The following is a 19,888-nucleotide window of genomic DNA, read 5'->3' on the forward strand; positions in this document are numbered from 1 at the left end:
TAGCTAAGTCTTTCCTGATCCCAGCTCTGTGCATCTTGGCTCCTTTTTAAAAACACTGTAAGCAAGGGTTACTCCAAGCGGAGTCTCCCTTTTTTCCAAAAATTGGGCCCCACACATACCCACCCCTTCAGTGGCAGCACTTGTGCCCCAGTTGTACACTTCACAGCTAGATTTGCATCAAGCACATTCAAAAATACGCCATTCTTAACCGTCCCCAGGATGACACCGGGGTAGGTAGCAAAGTCTTTCCTGATCACAGCTCTGTTCATCTTGGCTCCTTTTTAAAAACACTGTAAGCAAGGGTTACTCCAAGCGGAGTCTCCCTTTTTTCCAAAAATTGGACCCCACACATACCCACCCCTTCAGTGGCAGCACTTGTGCCCCAGTTGTACACTTCACAGCTAGATTTGCATCAAGCACATTCAAAAATACACCATTCTTAACCGTCCCCAGGATGACACCGGGGTAGGTAGCAAAGTCTTTCTTGATCCCAGCTCTGTTCATCTTGGCTCCTTTTTAAAAACACTGTAAGCAAGGGTTACTCCAAGCGGAGTCTCCCTTTTTTCCAAAAATTGGGCCCCACACATACCCACCCCTTTAGTGGCAGCAGTTGTGCCCCAGTTGTACACTTCACAGCTAGATTTGCATCAAGCACATTCAAAAATAGGCCATTCTTAACCGTCCCCAGGATGACACCGGGGTGCGTAGCAAAGTCTTTGCTGAACCATGACTTGTTCATCTTGGCTACTTTTAAAAAACACAGCAAGCAAGGGTTACTCCAAGCGGAGTCTCCCTTTTTTCCAAAAATTGGGCCACACAGACACCCCATCATTGGCAGCACTTGTGCCCTAGTTGCAAACAGGATGTTTTGATTTGCATCAAGCACATTCAAAAATACGCCATAATTAACCGTCCCCAGCATGACACCGGGGTAGGTAGCTAAGTCTTTCCTGATCCCAGCGCTGTGCATCTTGGATCATTTTTAAAAACAATGTAAGCAAGTGTTACTCCAAGCGGAGTCTCCCTTTTTTCCAAAAATTGGGCCACACAGACACCTCATCAGTGGCAGCACTTGTGCCCTAGTTGCAAACAGGATGTTTTGATTTGCATCAAGCACATTCCAAATCCACAAGCATTTACTCTCCCCAGCATGACACAGGGCTAGTAAATTCCTTGTGGATCCATGACTTGTTCATTTTGATGAACGTTAGTCTGTCCACATTGTCACTGGACAGACACATGCGCTTATCTGTCAGCACACACCCAGCAGCACTGAAGACACGTTCAGAGACAACGCTGGCAGCTGGACACGACAAAATCTCCAAGGCGTAAGTTGAGAGCTCTGGTCATTTTTCAAGATTTGAAGCCCAAAATGAGAAAGCTCCATTTGCAAAGTCATGGCATCAATGTTCATTTGGAGATACTCCTGTATCATCCTCTCCAGCCATTGACTATGTGTCAGACTGGTTGTCTCTGGTGGCCTTGCAAAGGACGGTCTAAAAAAATTATGAAAAGATTCCATAAAATTGCTGTTACCAGCACCAGATACGGTGCTACTGGTACGGGTAGACTGTTGAAGATGACGAGACCGTCCCATGTTTGTCAAGTTACAACTGGGAGATTCACTCCCTGCACCTGCACGGTTGTTTGGTGGAAAAGCCGAGCTAAGATCGAGTAACAGCTTCTGCTGATACTCCTGCATACGTGCGTCCCTTTCTATGGCTGGAATTATGTCACAAAATTTGGACTTGTACCGGGGATCTAATAGTGTGGCAAGCCAGTAGTCATCATCACTTCTAATTTTGACAATACGAGGGTCATGTTGGAGGTAGTGCAGCAAGAAGGCGCTCATGTGTCTTGCGCAGCCATGCGGACCAAGTCCACGCTGTGTTTGTGGCATAGAGGTGCTAACCGTTCTTTCTTCCTCTGACATCTCCCCCCAACCTATTTCAACTGAAATTTGACCAAGGTCTCCCTCATCCGCTGAGTCTTCCATGTCCATGGACAGTTCGTTCTCCATTTCTTCATGTTCTCCTGCACCTTCCTCAACATTTCGCCTGCTACCATGCGCCCTTGTTGACCTCTGTCCCCCATGGTCCCATGCCTGCCGCGTTGGTGATGATGAATGTCTGGACCTTGGTGATGTTGTTGTGTCTTGCACATATGAATCCTCCTGTAGTTCCTCCCCTTCCTGTTGTCCCACCCCCTGACTCCGAATACTGTTTAGCGTGTGCTCCAGCATGTAAATGACTAGAATTGTCATGCTGATAATGGCATTGTCAGCGCTAAACATATTCGTCGCCATGTCGAAACTGTGCAGAAGGGTGCATAGGTCCTTGATTTGAGACCACTCCATCAGGGTGATCTTCCCCACCTCTGCATCTCGTTGGCCCAGGCTATACGTCATGACGTACTGCACCAGGGCTCGGCGGTGCTGCCACAGTCGCTGTAACATGTGGAGAGTCGAATTCCAGCGTGTCGGCACATCGCATTTTAGGCGATAAACCGGCAGGCCAAAAGACTTCTGGAGCGATGCAAGTCGCTCAGCTGCGGCGGTTCAACGGCGGAAGTGAGCAGACAGTTTTCGTGCCCTGGTCAGAAGGCCATCTAGGCCGGGATAGTGTGTTAAAAATTGCTGGACAACAAGGTTCAACACGTGAGCCATACAAGGCACGTGTGTCACCTTGCCCAGGCGAAGGGCCGCACCCAGGTTTGCAGCATTGTTGCATACGGCCTTACCAGGCTGCAGGTTGAGTGGAGACAACCATTTATTAAACTCGGACCGCAGAGCTGACCACAACTCCTCAGCTGTGTGACTCCTATTCCCAAGACATGTCAAGCTAAAGACCGCCTGATGCCGTTGCGCTCTGCTGCCAGCATAGTAATGAAGGGTGCGTGATTCCTTCTGCGCAGTGCGAACGCTGGTGGCCTGACCAGGCAGGCTTGGGGCGGAGGTGGAGGACCCAGATGAGGTGGAGGAGGCAGAAGCAGTGGCGGAACTTGGACAGACAGAGGATTGACACACAAGTCGTGGGGACTGCAAGACTTGTGCAGCAGACCCTTCACCATCTATCACCATAGTTACCCAGTGCCCAGTCAGCGACATGTAAAGTCCCTGTCCATGTTTACTGGTCCAAGTATCGGTGGTGAAATGCACCCGTTGACACACAGAGTTTCTCAAGGAAGCGGTGATGTTGTGTGCGACATGCTGGTGTAGCGCGGGCACACCTTTCTTAGAGAAGTAGTGGCGACTGGGCATCTGGCACTGGGGCACAGCGACAGACATAAGGTCTCTAAAATCCTGTGTGTCCACCAGGCGGAAAGGCAGTATTTCGGTAGCCAAGAGCTTACAGAGGGATAAAGTCAACCTATTAGCTTTGTCATGGGTCGCAGGAAATGGCCTTTTATTTGTCCACATCTGAGGGACAGAGATCTGGCTGCTGTGTGTAGACGGTGTTGAGTAGGGTGTCCCTGGAAAAATGCAGCTTTGTGAGGAAAGTGCAGGCGTAGACATGATGTCGCCTTCATCCAACGTTGGTGCTATCGATGTCTGAGAGAGCTGTACACACGTACTTGTTTCCCCTTCTAAACCAACTGACGACCTACCAAGCAAACTGCCTGTTGCGGTTACAGTGGTGAGAGTTGTGCATGGAAAATGAGGTGTGACAGCTATCCCCACAATCCAAGAAGATGAAGAGCGCGCGGATGCACTAGAAGGGGCAGGCGGGGGATGGTTCGCTCCGCTAGGCCGCATTGCAGCACGGGGAGCTTCCCATCGGGACATATGATATTTATTCATGTGACGATTCATGGAAGAAGTTGTCAAACTGCTGAGGTTTTGCCCTCTACTAACAGAATCACGACAAATTTTACAGATCACATAATTTGGGCGATCTTTTGCTATGTCAAAAAAGGACCAGGCTAGGCAAGGCTTAGAGGGCATGCGACCTGTTGATCCACCCCGACTAGTGCTCAGAGGCAGAGTGGTGGCTGAGGATGCAGTTGTAGACGTGCTACCAGTACTCTGACTCTGTCCAGGAAGGTGCAAGGTAACTTCGTCATCAGTTGCATCCTCCTCCACCACCTCTGTTGACCTCCTCGAGTGCCTGACTGTGGGTTGACAGTAGGTGGGATCTAGAACTTCCTCATCAATTGTTGTGTTTGCACTCCCCTCACCCTCAGACCGAGCCTCTTCTTGCCCTGACTGAATATTTAAGTTGTCATCCCAATCTGGTATCTGCGTCTCATCGTCATCAGTATGTTCCTCATTGTCTATAACAACAGGTGTTACAGTTTGTGAAAAAGGGTCAACATTATGCTCAGAAACTTGGTCCCCACGGCCTGAATCAGAGTCACAAAGGTTCTGGGCATCACTGCAGACCATTTCCTGGTCTGTACTCACTGTAGCTTGGGAGCAGACCTCTGATTCCCAGTCTATAGTGTGACTGAACAGCTCTGCAGACTCAGCCATCTCAGTTCCACCATACTGTGCAGGGCGGATGGAGACTTCAGAGCTGGGAGAAAGCAAGTTTGATTGGGATAACAACTCAGAGGACTGGTGTTTTTTGGATGCGGTAGTTGAGGTGGCGGAGAGGGCACTTGTTGGACCACTTGAGATCCATTCAAGCATTTTCCTTTTTTGGACATCATCTACCTTTGTTCCAGTTGTTCGTGTCCGTAAAAAAGGGAGCACATCGGATTGTCCACGGTAAGTAGTAGACATCTTACTTTTGCTGGAAGATGGACTATCTTCAGCATATGTTAATGGAGCTTTGCCACCTTCCCCACAGACAAACCCTTTTTTTCCTTTTCCAACACGCCTCTTCCCCTTTCCACCAGCATCTGTCATTTTGCCACTCATTTTGATTGCGACAAGATTGTGCATTTAAAATGTGGTAGTAAAAATTGAGAGGTGGTGTAGATTGCAGCGGTGGTCTATCTTTATTAACAGCAGAATAAACAACAATAATTATCACTGACAATGCAACTACGGCCCTTAAACTGGCAGCAGTGTTTGCTAGTATAATGGCTTAGTAACAATGAGTTTGAGTGTGCAATGCAGGCAGATGTGCTGCAAATATCTTTGCACTTGTGGGACAATACAGAACTCCAACAGCCACGTTTAGGATGCCACTAAGTTCACTCAGTGTTTGCTAGTATAATGGCTTAGTAACAATGAGTTTGAGTGTGCAATGCAGGCAGACGTGCTGCAAATATCTTTGCACTAGTGGGACAATACAGAAGTCCAACAGACACTTTTAGGATGCCACTAAGTTCACTCAGTGTTTGCTAGTATAATGGCTTAGTAACAATGAGTTTGAGTGTGCAATGCAGGCAGACATGCTGCAAATATCTTTGCACTAGTGGGACAATACAGAAGTTCAACAGCCACGTTTAGGATGCCACTAAGTTCACTCAGTGTTTGCTAGTATAATGGCTTAGTAACAATGAGTTTGAGTGTGCAATGCAGGCAGACGTGCTGCAAATATCTTTGCACTAGTGGGACAATACAGAAGTCCAACAGCCACGTTTAGGATGCCACTAAGTTCACTCAGTGTTTGCTAGTACAATGGCTTAGTAACAATGAGTTTGAGTGTGCAATGCAGGTAGACGTGCTGCAAATATCTTTGCACTAGTGGGACAATACAGAAGTCCAACAGCCACTTTTAGGATGCCACTAAGTTCACTCAGTGTTTGCTAGTATAATGGCTTAGTAACAATGAGTTTGAGTGTGCAATGCAAGCAGACGTGCTGCAAATATCTTTGCACTAGTGGGACGATACAGAAGTCCAACAGCCACGTTTATGATGCCACTAAGTTCACTCAGTGTTTGCTAGTATAATGGCTTAGTAACAATGAGTTTGAGTGTGCAATGCAGGCAGACGTGCTGCAAATATCTTTGCACTAGTGGGACAATACAGAAGTCCAACAGCCATGTTTAGGATGCCACTAAGTTCACTCAGTGTTTGCTAGTACAATGGCTTAGTAACAATGAGTTTGAGTGTGCAATGCAGGCAGACGTGCTGCAAATATCTTTGCACTAGTGGGACAATACAGAAGTCCAACAGCCACGTTTATGATGCCACTAAGTTCACTCAGTGTTTGCTAGTATAATGGCTTAATAACAATGAGTTTGAGTGTGCAATGCAAGCAGACGTGCTGCAAATATCTTTGCACTAGTGGGACAATACAGAAGTCCAACAGCCACTTTTAGGATGCCACTAAGTTCACTCAGTGTTTGCTAGTATAATGGCTTAGTAACAATGAGTTTGAGTGTGCAATGCAAGCAGACGTGCTGCAAATATCTTTGCACTAGTGGGACAATACAGAAGTCCAACAGCCACTTTTAGGATGCCACTAAGTTCACTCAGTGTTTGCTAGTATAATGGCTTAGTAACAATGAGTTTGAGTGTGCAATGCCGGCAGACGTGCTGCAAATATCTTTGCACTAGTGGGACAATACAGAAGTCCTACAGCCACTTTTAGGATGCCACTAAGTTCACTCAGTGTTTGCTAGTATAATGGCTTAGTAACAATGAGTTTGAGTGTGCAATGCAGGCAGACGTGCTGCAAATATCTTTGCTTTAGTGGGACAATACAGAAGTCCAACAGCCACTTTTAGGATGCCACTAAGTTCACTCAGTGTTTGCGAGTATAATGGCTTAGTAACAATGAGTTTGAGTGTGCAATGCAGGCAGACGTGCTGCAAATATCTTTTCACTTGTGGGACAATACAGAAGTCCAACAGCCACGTTTAGGATGCCACTAAGTTCACTCAGTGTTTGCTAGTATAATGCCTTAGTAACAATGAGTTTGAGTGTGCAATGCAGGCAGACATGCTGCAAATATCTTTGCACTAGTGGGACAATACAGAAGTCCAACAGCCACGTTTAGGATGCGACTAAGTTCACTCAGTGTTTTCTAGTATAATGGCTTAGTAACAATGAGTTTGAGTGTGCAATGCAAGCAGACGTGCTGCAAATATCTTTGCACTAGTGGGACAATACAGAAGTCCAACAGCCACTTTTAGGATGCCACTAAGTTCACTCAGTGTTTGCTAGTACAATGGCTTAGTAACAATGAGTTTCAGTGTGCAATGCAGGCAGACGTGCTGCAAATATCTTTGCACTAGTGGGACAATACAGAAGTCCTACAGCCACTTCTAGGATGCCACTAAGTTCACTCAGTGTTTGCTAGTATAATGGCTTAGTAACAATGAGTTTGAGTGTGCAATGCAGGCAGACGTGCTGCAAATATCTTTGCTTTTGTGGGACAATACAGAAGTCCAACAGCCACTTTTAGGATGCCACTAAGTTCACTCAGTGTTTGCGAGTATAATGGCTTAGTAACAATGAGTTTGAGTGTGCAATGCAGGCAGACGTGCTGCAAATATCTTTGCACTTGTGGGACAATACAGAAGTCCAACAGCCACGTTTAGGATGCCACTAAGTTCACTCAGTGTTTGCTAGTATAATGGCTTAGTAACAATGAGTTTGAGTGTGCAATGCAGGCAGACATGCTGCAAATATCTTTGCACTAGTGGGACAATACAGAAGTCCAACAGCCACTTTTAGGATGCCACTAAGTTCACTCAGTGTTTGCTAGTATAATGGCTTAGTAACCATGAGATTGAGTGTGCAATGCAGGCAAACGTGCTGCAAATATCTTTGCACTAGTGGGACAATACAGAAGTCCAACAGCCAGATCTAGGATGCCACTAAGTTCACTCAGTGTTTGCTAGTATAATGGCTTAGTAACAGTGAGTTTGAGTGTGCAATGCAGGCAGACGTGCTGCAAATATCTTTGCACTATTGGGACAATACAGAAGTCCAACAGCCACGTTTAGGATGCCACTAAGTTCTCTCAGTGTTTGCTAGTATAATGGCTTAGTAACAATGAGTTTGAGTGTGCAATGCAGGCAGACTTGCTGCAAATATCTTTGCACTAGTGGGACAATACAGAAGTCCAACAGCCACGTTTAGGATGCCACTAAGTTCACTCAGTGTTTGCTAGTATAATGGCTTAGTAACAATGAGTTTGAGTGTGCAATGCTGGCAGACGTGCTGCAAATATCTTTGCACTAGTGGGTTAATACAGAAGTCCAACAGCCACGTTTAGGATGCCACTAAATTTACTCAGTGTTTGCTAGTATAATGGCTTAGTAACAATGAGTTTGAGTGTGCAATGCAGGCAGACGTGCTGCAAATATCTTTGCACTAGTGGGCCAATACAGAAGTCCAACAGCCACGTTTAGGATGTCACTAAGTTCACTCAGTGTTTGCTAGTATAATGGCTTAGTAACAATGAGTTTGACTGTGCAAAGGGCAGGAGGGTACAGTGGCAGGTTTGTGGGTCTCTGGGTAGATGAAAGGAAGCCTGCCTTTCTATCCCTTCCTAATGGGGAAATGCAGCGAGGAAATCCCTGACCTTAGCTACACAGACGCTGTCATCTTGTGTAGCTGTTAAACTCTGTTTTCACGGACCTGTCACCTATGGCTCTGACCCTGCCGGTATTAGCCCTTAAAAGGACTGATAGAAACTTCTATCCCTATTCTGTACAGCGCTGTGTATGGAACGTACACAGCAGTATCGGAGATAGGAGCTGCACCAGTGATGACTGACACCAAGGATGCAGAAGGCAGATAATGGCGTGCTGGAGGAAAATGTCCGTTTTTATAATGCAGGGACATGTGACATGGACATCCTATCACACATGCCGTTGCTTCTCTGGCTAAAAGTCCACTTAGCTGTGTGTGTGTCTGGGATTGGCTGACATGCTGGCCCGTGCCACTACACGCGCGCGCTTAGGGAAGGAAGACAAGAAAAAAAAAAAAATGGCGCAGTGATCTGAATGCGCTGTTCCTGCACACTATACGCTGAAATTTCATAATAGTGTGAGTCACAGAGTGACTTACACTATTACAGCGGAAAGCCAGCTAGTAATTAGCTGGTCTTTTTGCTGCTAGAACCGTTCTCGAACGTATCTAGAGCTATCAAGCTTTAGCAAAAAGCTCGAGTTCTAGTTCTATCTAGAACAGCCCCCAAAATCACTCGAGCCACGAACTGGAGAACCTCGAACCGCGAACCGCGCTCAACTCTAGTCGTGAGCGTTACCATATTTTCGTATGCTAGCCAGGTACAACTAGGCAGCTGGGGATTGGAATCCGCAGCACAGGTTAGCCCGAGCTTTCTGGGCCCCTCTGCTGCGAATTGCAGTCCGCAGCTGCCTCATAAAATGGCGCTGTCATAGAAGCGCCATCATCTGGCACTGTATCAACTCTTCCACCTGCCCTGGTGACGGTGGCTCGCTGGGTAATAATGAGTTAATACTAGCTTTGTTTTACTAGCTAGTATTAAGCCAGAGATTCTTAATGTCAGGCAAGTTTGACCCGGCCATTAAGAATCTCCAATAAAGGGTTAAAAAAAAGGCACAAGAAAGAGATAAAATACTTTAATAGAAATAAATACACAGACACACTTAGAGACTCCATGTTTTTTACTCCCTATCAGTCCTCCATGATCTTGGTCTTCTGTCTTCTTTCTCCTTCAACCCTTGCAGCTCTGCTACATCAGACAGCACTGCATGGGAGGAAGACGCTGCTGCTCCCCGTGCAGTAATCACTCTGTATGTGACTAGAGGCTGCCGGCTGTAAGTGGTGATGTCACCGCTGACAGACGGGTTACCATAGCAAAGGTGCTCTGATCACGTGATTCCGGATGCCGCTATTTACTGGCTGTGACAGCTAGTCCCTGCATGTGGCTGACTCTGTAAAGAGCATCCACATGCAGGAACGGGGAGTCGACCATGTACCAGAGCATTTTGCCGGTACACGGACATGCTCAAACGAGCACCGCTTACCGGAGAGATGCACTGACAGAACCTAGCATGACGTCATAGCCATGTGACCAGTCTGTAGCCAATGAGATAATAGACACGTGACTGATCACATGCTATTTTGACGTCACGATAGGCCCTATCATCAGTGCTGGTTACCGGGAGGACACAGCGATTATCGGAAGGAAAAGCGGCAGGAGACAGAGTGCAGGACGCGTTGCGGGGACCTGTAAGTGTTATGTCAATGTTTATTAACTGTATGTGGACATTTATAATGTGTTTTTACATGTTTGTGATTGCCTCCCATTGTTTTCAATGGGGTTCGAGATGTTCGTCGAATTGCTCGCTGAACCGATCTCGAACGCGGCCTCCATTCGACAAACCAAACCGAACTTGATCCTCTAGAGGCTCGCTCATCTCTAGTAATACTGTCATTCAATGTTAATACAGTGGAACCTTGGTTAACAAGAACAATCTGTTTTGGGAGTGTACTTGTTAACAAAGTTACTCGTTTAGCAAAGCAAGATTTCCCATAGTAAATCATTGCAATGTAGACAATTCCTTCCACAACTTGTTAAATGTCCTATCCTGGTCCCCTATTGTGCCATTCCACACATGCACACACAAACACACACAAACACACACAAACATACACACACACATGCACATATTATGCTCACCTTACCTTCCTTCCATCGCCGGTCTCCTGGGACTTGCAATTCACCGGTACAAGATGTGTATCAGGTAACCATCGCGGCTGATGCCAAAACTTCCGCTGCCAGAGCACTGACGTCAAAGGCAGGAGCCGCTTGCCTCTGATTGGGCAGTGCGCTGCCTTTTAGTAGCATCTGACAGAGGAAGTTCAGCGGTGAAATAAGGAGAGGTGAGGACAGAGCAGCGGGGAACAAGGAGAGAGGTGAGTACTTGTTGTTTTTTCTTTTTTTTATTTTTAGAAATCAGTGAGTACACGGTGGCCAGAGGCCTGGTATGCTGCATGATACATGGAGGCCTAGGGGGGCTGGCTGCATGATACCTGGATGCCAGGGTGGCTGACTACATGATACATGGAGGCCTGGAGGGGCTGACTGCATGATACATGGAGACCTGGAGGGGCTCGCTGTATGATACATGGCATGATACATGGAGGCCTGGGGGGCTGGCTGCATGATACAAGGAGGCCTGGAGGGCTGCATGATACATGGAGGTCAATGGGGCTGCATGATACATGGAGGTCTATGGGGCTGCATATTAAACATGAAGGACACCTTATATGTAGCGTACCATGGGTCCTTAGGGTACTCGTCACCAGGCCAGTGGTTCCTTGGGGTAGCTGTGACTGGCCTGATCCGGTTCCGTGACCCCGTCGGCTAGATGAAAAACGAACAACAAACAAACAAGTGTCCAGTACAGATGGGGATGGAAGGAGGGTGACGGGCCCCTGGGAGGCCTGTTACGGGTTGCAGCGGTGACTGGGGTCTCGGCCTCCTCCGCCGACGACCCTTCCTGTGACTGGTCCTCTCCCAGGGACAGTACTGGATGGGGAACGGGAATGCTTCACAGCGCCACTTGTGGTATACGGCCAGGAATCAGCAGCCACTGCACAGTCTCTCTCCGGGGCAGGTGTTAGGTGCAGCCGGGATGGTATCGCTCCCCATGGGTGGAGCGGGGAACCCCAGGAGGTTGGTGAGAACGAGGGTGACAGTCCACTGGAGCATTGGAGTGCAGGGCGGCGCAGTTACTAACAGAGTCACCAGGTGCGGGTTTCAGTCACTTAATTTACTGGCTCAGGTGGTATCACACCCGGGGTACTGGTCCTCGCCATCAGCGACTCCGGTCTCTCCCAGGCAGGTCAGAGCCTGGATCCGGTTTGGGTAATCTGTGGCCTTTCTCCTCCATACACAACTCTGTACTCTCCTCCCCGCTCTTAGTCCGTACGGCCGGCAGCCTGGGCCTCTCGTGGGTAAGACCTCTGTCCCGTTTCCCAGGCTCCCTCTCTGTTGCCGCACCTTGGCCATCCGAACTAGGGCTCTGTACCTCTCTTGTGCTCAGTGCCATGCTCTGGCGACTACTCTCTTTTAATCCACAATTACAGGTGCCGGGTCCTGTCTCTCTAGGTGTTACTGGCCCTGATTTGGTTGTGTTGTCTCTATGGTGTTAAATCCAGACAGCTCTGTTCCGCCTCTCTGAGGGCTTGACAGCAACCCTCAGGGAGCTACACACTGTGCGTCTGCTCTGTCTTATGTCCAAGCTCTTCTGCCTGACTAAATGTGAAACTGCTTTGTTTTTTTAACTCCTAACTGCTCATTCCCCCACCTTTGCAAATTGCTATGGCAACCACTCTTGCTCTAACTAGTGGAGGTCACCTGGTGTCTGCCAGAAACTGTGTGTGTAGAAACATTGTTAACCCTTTCATAGTGCCTGCTTCTCTCTGCTGTATGGTAGTGTGAGGTGTGTGTAAACTTACCGGACCAACCTCTCCCTGACTGGGAAGGATATAATGATATACCCTGTAGCGACCAGTCTCCAGAGCGCTACATATACATGGACTGTAGGGGTACATTATACATACATGGAGGTCTATGGGGATGCATTATACAACATGAAGAATACCTTATAAATGGACTATAGGGGTGCATTATACATGGAGGAGTATGGGGCTGCATAATACAATATGAAGGTTTATGAGGCTGCATTTTAATACATATAGGACTAAGGGGGCTACATTATAATATATGGAAGACTATGGAGGCTACCTTATACATGGACTATGGGGTGTGCATTATAAAACATGGAGGACTACTATGTGATGCAGTATAATATATGGAGAACTATGGGGTGAATTATAATACATGGAGAACTATGGGAAATTCATTCTAATAATTGGAGGGCTATGAGGGCTACTTTATACATGGAGGACTATGGGGGTGCATTGTAATATATGGAAGACTGTGGTGCAGTATAATATATGCAGGACTATGGGTTGAATTATAATACATGGAAAACTATGTGAAATGCATTATTATACATGGAGATGCAATCTAATATAGGAAGGTAAAAAAACAAGAAAGTTGGGCAATGCAGTACTGGGCTGTGTAGTGGAGCCGTACTCACAGGTATCAGTGATCAGCTGTTCCAGGACTTCTTAGCTGCTCCAGGTGGTGCTCAGCTTGCAGCGTGGTCAAGATACAAATAATCCAGGTAAAGAAGGAAAAGCGGCTTCTCACTCTTGGAATTTGCAATGTTTATTCTGTATATACAGATAACATCAGATGGGGGAGAGGGGAATGCGGGTGCAGCAGACGGACAACAGCCATTTCGCGCTGTAACTAGCGCTTTAACGAGTCCACTTGTTAAAGTGCTAGTTACAGCGCGAAACGGCTGTTGTCCATCTGCCGAACCCGCATTGTCCTCTCCCCCATCTGATGTTATCTGTATATACAGAATAAACATTGCAAATTCCGAGAGTGAGCTGCCGCTTTTCCTTCTTTACTCTAATATAGGAAGGATTATGTGGGACCCTTTATACTATATGGAAGGCTATGTGGGTGCCATTATAGTATTTGGAGATCTAGATACGAGGGGGGACAAAGATGCAAGTATGGGATGGAAATGTTTTGTGCTGAGGTAAAAAGACTCTTTTTCTCAGCACCAGGTTTTCCATGCTCTGCTATACATCTTCTCTCAGCACCCAGCTTTCCCATGCTCTAGTATGGGAAAGCTGGATGCTGAGTAAAGATGTATAGCAGAGCATTGGGAAGCTGGGTGCCGAGGACAAGATGGATAACAGAACATAGGAAAGCTGGGTGCTGATAGAGGGATTTCAGATCATGGGAAACCTGGGTGCTGTGGGTAAGAGCCAAGTGTCAGAGTCATTATCCTGTACCCGAGTGTCAGTGTCAATATCCCGTACCCCACTTGTCGGTGTACGTAGAGGGGGGGGCACGGTCCAAACTTTGCACCAGGGCCCATCAAACTCTAGTTATGCCACTGATGGTTAGACAAGTTTGGTGGGGGAACTTAAGTTGCCTATGGTATATGCTATAAATAAGAAAAATAAGGACTGTGTTTGATTTAGAAATGTAAAAGTTTACATATGCATACCCTAAATTATATATAATCAGTTTTCAATAAGGATAGGGTGAATTTAACTTCACCATGATGCTGTAGGAATTTATGTATGTTATTTTGGATCAAGAATTTGCATCTGTCATAGGTTCAGTATGTCCATCTTGCAAAAAACACCAAGATACTATCTTCCAAGATCAAAATTTGCCTTGAGCTGTTACTAGAAGGAATATGTACTCAATTTTTTCTGACCTACACATAACCCTGACCTCAACTCCATCAAACAACATTAAGATAAATTAGATATTGATTGCAAGCCAAGCATTTTCATCCAACATCACTGTCTTGACTTTACAAATTATCTTTTGGCTGAATGGCCATAAATTTCCACAGACACTGTCCTAATTATTGTGGAGACTGTTAAAATTGCAAAAGAAGGCCCAAGAACACATTAATGCCTATGGTGCTGCAATGTAATATAAATCAAACACTTATAGGTGTGAGAGTTGGGTGTCCACTAGTTTATGCCATAAAAAAAGAGAGGAGGATCATTACTTCCTCAAAATCATGTGTTCAATCTCTATTAGTGACAAAAAAATCCATTTTAAGTAATATCAATCTAATAAAAATATATCATTTTCTGACGCGTTTATGGCTATAAGTCCTTATTCGTAGAGTTTACACATATCTTCTACTTTTGACCATACAGAGTTTTGCTATGTGTTATAAAGTATATATTTTTGTTACATTTTTCGCGAAATTTTAGCTCCTTAGTAGAGATAAGTGAACCCGAGGTTTGGTGTTCGGTGTTCATACCAAAAATAGATTTTATAATAAAAACAGAGTTTGGGTGCATTACATATGAAAACCACTTGCACGAGCATCTCTGTGCTCGGGTACGCCAAATGCTCAGTGACATCCGCTTGCAGTGCTTGATTGGCTTGCACTGTAGGTAACAATAGGATGATTGTATATAGTGTGCGCCTAAAAAAAAGAATTGGACTAACCGCCACCCACCTGCTCCAAGAAGTGATCTATTCATGGCTGACTGCATGTGGGCAGAGAACTGAACTACTCAATTAGTGACTTCCATTGGAGTTCAGGTCATATCTGGGTCCTAAACCAAACTTTACTGAACTTCCATGTGTCCACTCATTTCTAGAGCTGAGTGAACCCGAACAATATAGTTAGGGGTTCGTATCGGACGCCAGGTGTCCTGGGCTCAAACTCAAACTTTTTAATAATAGTCCTTGTCCAAGTTTGAACAATAAATAAATTAAAAAAAATGATGTTCGATCGCCCCTAATTTTGATAATCAGCACAGGTAAAGCAGACAACTGTGGACTGCAGCCATCAGCTGTCTGCTCTACTTTGGCTGATTATCAAAAACAGAGGAGACCCACACGCTGTTTATTTCAATTATTTATTTAAATAATTTAAAAAAAGGTTGTTGGGTCCCCCCTAATTTTGATAAACAGTCAAGGTAAAACAGACAGCTGGGGCTGGAATTATCAGGTTTAGAAAGCCTTTGGTTATTTGACCCATCCCAGCTTAAAAATAGCAGCCCACGGCAGCCCTAGAAGTGGTGCATCTTTTAGATGTGGCAATTCTGAAGCTTTGAATAGCTCTTTCTAATTGCCCTGGTGCATAATTCTTTTTAATTTGATGTCAGCTGTGAATTGACAGCTAGCATCAAACCCAAGGGTTAGTAATGGATAGGCATCTATCAGACACCCCTATTACTAACCCATCAAGTGTACAGTTAAAAAATACATACACACTGGAAAAAAAAATAGTTTATTTGAATATAAACTCCCCCACACTGCCTTGTTCACCAATTAATTGATTAAAAAGAAATCCTCAAAGTTATAATGTAATCCAATGATGTAATATTCCATAACACCCATTGAATCCTAAACATTACATCACATGGGAACATACAGCGGGTGAAAAAAGTATTGAACTAATCAATTTTTTAACTTCCGTAATTATATTTCTAATGGTACCATTGATATGAAATTGTAACAACCCATCCAAATCCACATAGGTAAAAGAAATCAAACCAAAGATGTTCATAAAATTAAGTATGTGTAATAATGAGAAATGACACAGGAAAAGAGTATTGAACACATGTAGAAAAAGAGTTGCAAAAGGCCATTGAAAGTCATGATACCAACTTTAATCTATCAATAATTAGAAAGAAATCCTGCCACTTGGTGAAAAATAATATCAGCTGGTTCAACTAATGGACTATAAAAAAGTGTCTCATTACCAAAGTAGCACACAAGAAACATCTCATGATGGATAAAACCAGACATACAGTCAGGGCCAGAAATATTTGGACAGTGACACAAGTTTTGTTATTTTAGCTGTTTACAAAAACATGTTCAGAAATACAATTATATATATAATATGGGCTGAAATTGCACACTCCCAGCTGCAATATGAGAGTTTTCACATCCAAATCGGAGAAAGGGTTTAGGAATCATAGCTCTGTAATGCATAGCCTCCTCTTTTTCAAGGGACCAAATATAAATAATTTTGGTAATTCTAATTGACCTAAAATGGGAAAGGTTTATTCTGATTTTATGTCAGATAGTGAGAAAAACATGCATATGTGTCTTTTTAGATAGTGTATGTAAACTTCTGGTTTCAACTGAATGTGCTACATTTGTGGTATCTATTATCTGGAAGAACATAAGGACTATGATTGCTGTAAGACCATGCACAGAAGAAATAAAAATTGTTGCATCATGAATGTCCCCAGATGATTATGACAACTCACAACCGCAAATCTTCACAAGTTATGGCAGCTGTGGGATCAACTATGACTGCTTACTGGGGAAAGTTACTGAACAGTGACTTGGCAGAAACGATGACAGACTCCATCTACAATAGGCTCAAGGAGAAGGAGCTAAAAGCCTTTTGCTCTAGGAGAGAGCAACAGTGGTTGCCAAAGGAAAACCGGGCAACCCAATTACAACGCTTGACTGAGTGGGGCCGAGAAGGAGGAGGTCAGTACAGATGTGAAGGAGGGCAGCTCCATGGAAAGACCACAGTCCAGGGTTTTCATCCAGAGGGCAGAGGATCGACTGACTGAGTTAAGGCAGATACTGGCCATGCTAGGAGAGCAGGCCACGGAGGCTGTGACGCTTGTAAGTACATTGTAGGACACTGTGATGGCTGTATGTGCATTATAGGAAGCTGTGATGGCTGTATATTATAGGAGGTTGTGACTGCTGTATATATATATTTTATAGCAAGTTGTGACTGCTGTATATATAATATAGGAGGCTGCAACTGCTGGATATATATTAATCAAATCTAGGACTGCTGGATATATATTATAGGAGGATGTGACTGCTGTACATACAGTTAGGTCCAGAAATATTTGGACAGTGACACAAGTTTTGTTATTTTAGCTGTTTACAAAAACATGTTCAGAAATACAATTATATATATAATATGGGCTGAAAGTGCACACTCCCAGCTGCAATATGAGAGTTTTCACATCCAAATCGGAGAAAGGGTTTAGGAATCATAGCTCTGTAATGCATAGCCTCCTCTTTTTCAAGGGACCAAAAGTAATTGGACAAGGGACTCTAAGGGCTGCAATTAACTCTGAAGGCGTCTCCCTCGTTAACCTGTAATCAATGAAGTAGTTAAAAGGTCTGGGGTTGATTACAGGTGTGTGGTTTTGCATTTGGAAGCTGTTGCTGTGACCAGACAACATGCGGTCTAAGGAACTCTCAATTGAGGTGAAGCAGAACATCCTGAGGCTAAAAAAAAGAAAAAATCCATCAGAGAGATAGCAGACATGCTTGGAGTAGCAAAATCAACAGTCGGGTACATTCTGAGAAAAAAGGAATTGACTGGTGAGCTTGGGAACTCAAAAATGCCTGGGCGTCCACGGATGACAATAGTGGTGGATGATCGCCGCATACTTTCTTTGGTGAAGAAGAACCCGTTCACAACATCAACTGAAGTCCAGAACACTCTCAGTGAAGTAGGTGTATCTGTCTCTAAGTCAATAGTAAAGAGAAGACTCCATGAAAGTAAATACAAAGGGTTCACATCTAGATGCAAACCATTCATCAATTCCAAAAATAGACAGGCCAGAGTTAAATTTGCTGAAAAACACCTCATGAAGCCAGCTCAGTTCTGGAAAAGTATTCTATGGACAGATGAGACAAAGATCAACCTGTACCAGAATGATGGGAAGAAAAAAGTTTGGAGAAGAAAGGGAACGGCACATGATCCAAGGCACACCACATCCTCTGTAAAACATGGTGGAGGCAACGTGATGGCATGGGCATGCATGGCTTTCAATGGCACTGGGTCACTTGTGTTTATTGATGACATAACAGCAGACAAGAGTAGCCGGATGAATTCTGAAGTGTACCGGGATATACTTTCAGCCCAGATTCAGCCAAATGCCGCAAAGTTGATCGGACGGCGCTTCATAGTACAGATGGACAATGACCCCAAGCATACAGCCAAAGCTACCCAGGAGTTCATGAGTGCAAAAAAGTGGAACATTCTGCAATGGCCAAGTCAATTACCAGATCTTAACCCAATTGAGCATGCAATTCACTTGCTCAAATCCAGACTTAAGACGGAAAGACCCACAAACAAGGAAGACCTGAAGGATGCGGCTGTAAAGGCCTGGCAAAGCATTAAGAAGGAGGAAACCCAGCGTTTGGTGATGTCCATGGGTTCCAGACTTAAGGCAGTGATTGCCTCCAAAGGATTCGCAACAAAATATTGAAAATAAAAAAAATATTTTGTTTGGGTTTGGTTTATTTGTCCAATTACTTTTGACCTCCTAAAATGTGGAGTGTTTGTAAAGAAATGTGTACAATTCCTACAATTTCTATCAGATATTTTTTTTCAAACCTTCAAATTAAACGTTACAATCTGCACTTGAATTCTGTTGTAGAGGTTTCATTTCAAATCCAATGTGGTGGCATGCAGAGCCCAACTCGCGAAAATTGTGTCACTGTCCAAATATTTCTGGACCTAACTGTAGCTGAACTAGAGCAGGTGCAGAAAAGGCAACTAAGATTATTAAAGGAATGGGTGGACTGCAATGCCAAGATAGATTATTAAACATGGCATTATTCAGTTTGGAAAAATAATGGATTAGGGGTGATCTAATTACATTGTACAAACATGAGGGGGCATTTCTAATGATTTTTTTACACATAGGCTTACAACGGGGACAAAGGGACATCCACTATGTCTAGAGGAAAGAAGGGTTACTCATAATCACATAAGCAGATTCTTTACTGTAAGAGCAGTGAGACTTTGGAATTCTTTGAAACATGATTATGTCATGGTTAATTCATTACTAAAATTTAAGAAAGTCCTGGATGCTTTTTTGAAAAATATATTACTGATGTGAGAGAATACAAGCCATTTTGTATTGTATAGAAACCATCTTGTCTTATAATTGAATGATGTCATAGAGTTCAGCTAACACTGATGGTCTGGGAAGTTTCACATTTCTACACACACCTCTGCAGGTCTTATTGGTGCATAGTAATTTCTTTGTTTGGGATACTATATAAGCTGGTCACATGATGTAATAAAACAGAAACTCTCAGTACACCACAAATATGTGTGCTATATTGATTTCTCCAAGCATTGTAAAAAAATCTAATTAATTTGGAGTTCCAATAGCATAGAAGGAGTGTATTTTGCTCACACTGGTTATGTGCACTAGATTCTGTGATTGGGAGTTGATCCTAGGCAATAGTCTGCCATATGTGGAGCGATGAAGCAATTTTTCTCCTAATATTGAGCATACTTTCTGTGCCATGGGGTTTTTGCCTACTTTTGCACCAACAATTTAGGTTATGAGTTGAACTCAATTAACTTAAGTCTACCTTCAACGTTAAAAGCTATGAAACTATAAAAGTTGTCCAACAGCTAAGAAGCACCTGTAGAGAGCTACAGAAAGATCTGCATGTGGAGACACAAAGGTCA

Source organism: Anomaloglossus baeobatrachus, chromosome 3 (genome assembly GCF_048569485.1).
Source record: "Anomaloglossus baeobatrachus isolate aAnoBae1 chromosome 3, aAnoBae1.hap1, whole genome shotgun sequence".
Classification (NCBI taxonomy): domain Eukaryota; kingdom Metazoa; phylum Chordata; class Amphibia; order Anura; family Aromobatidae; genus Anomaloglossus; species Anomaloglossus baeobatrachus.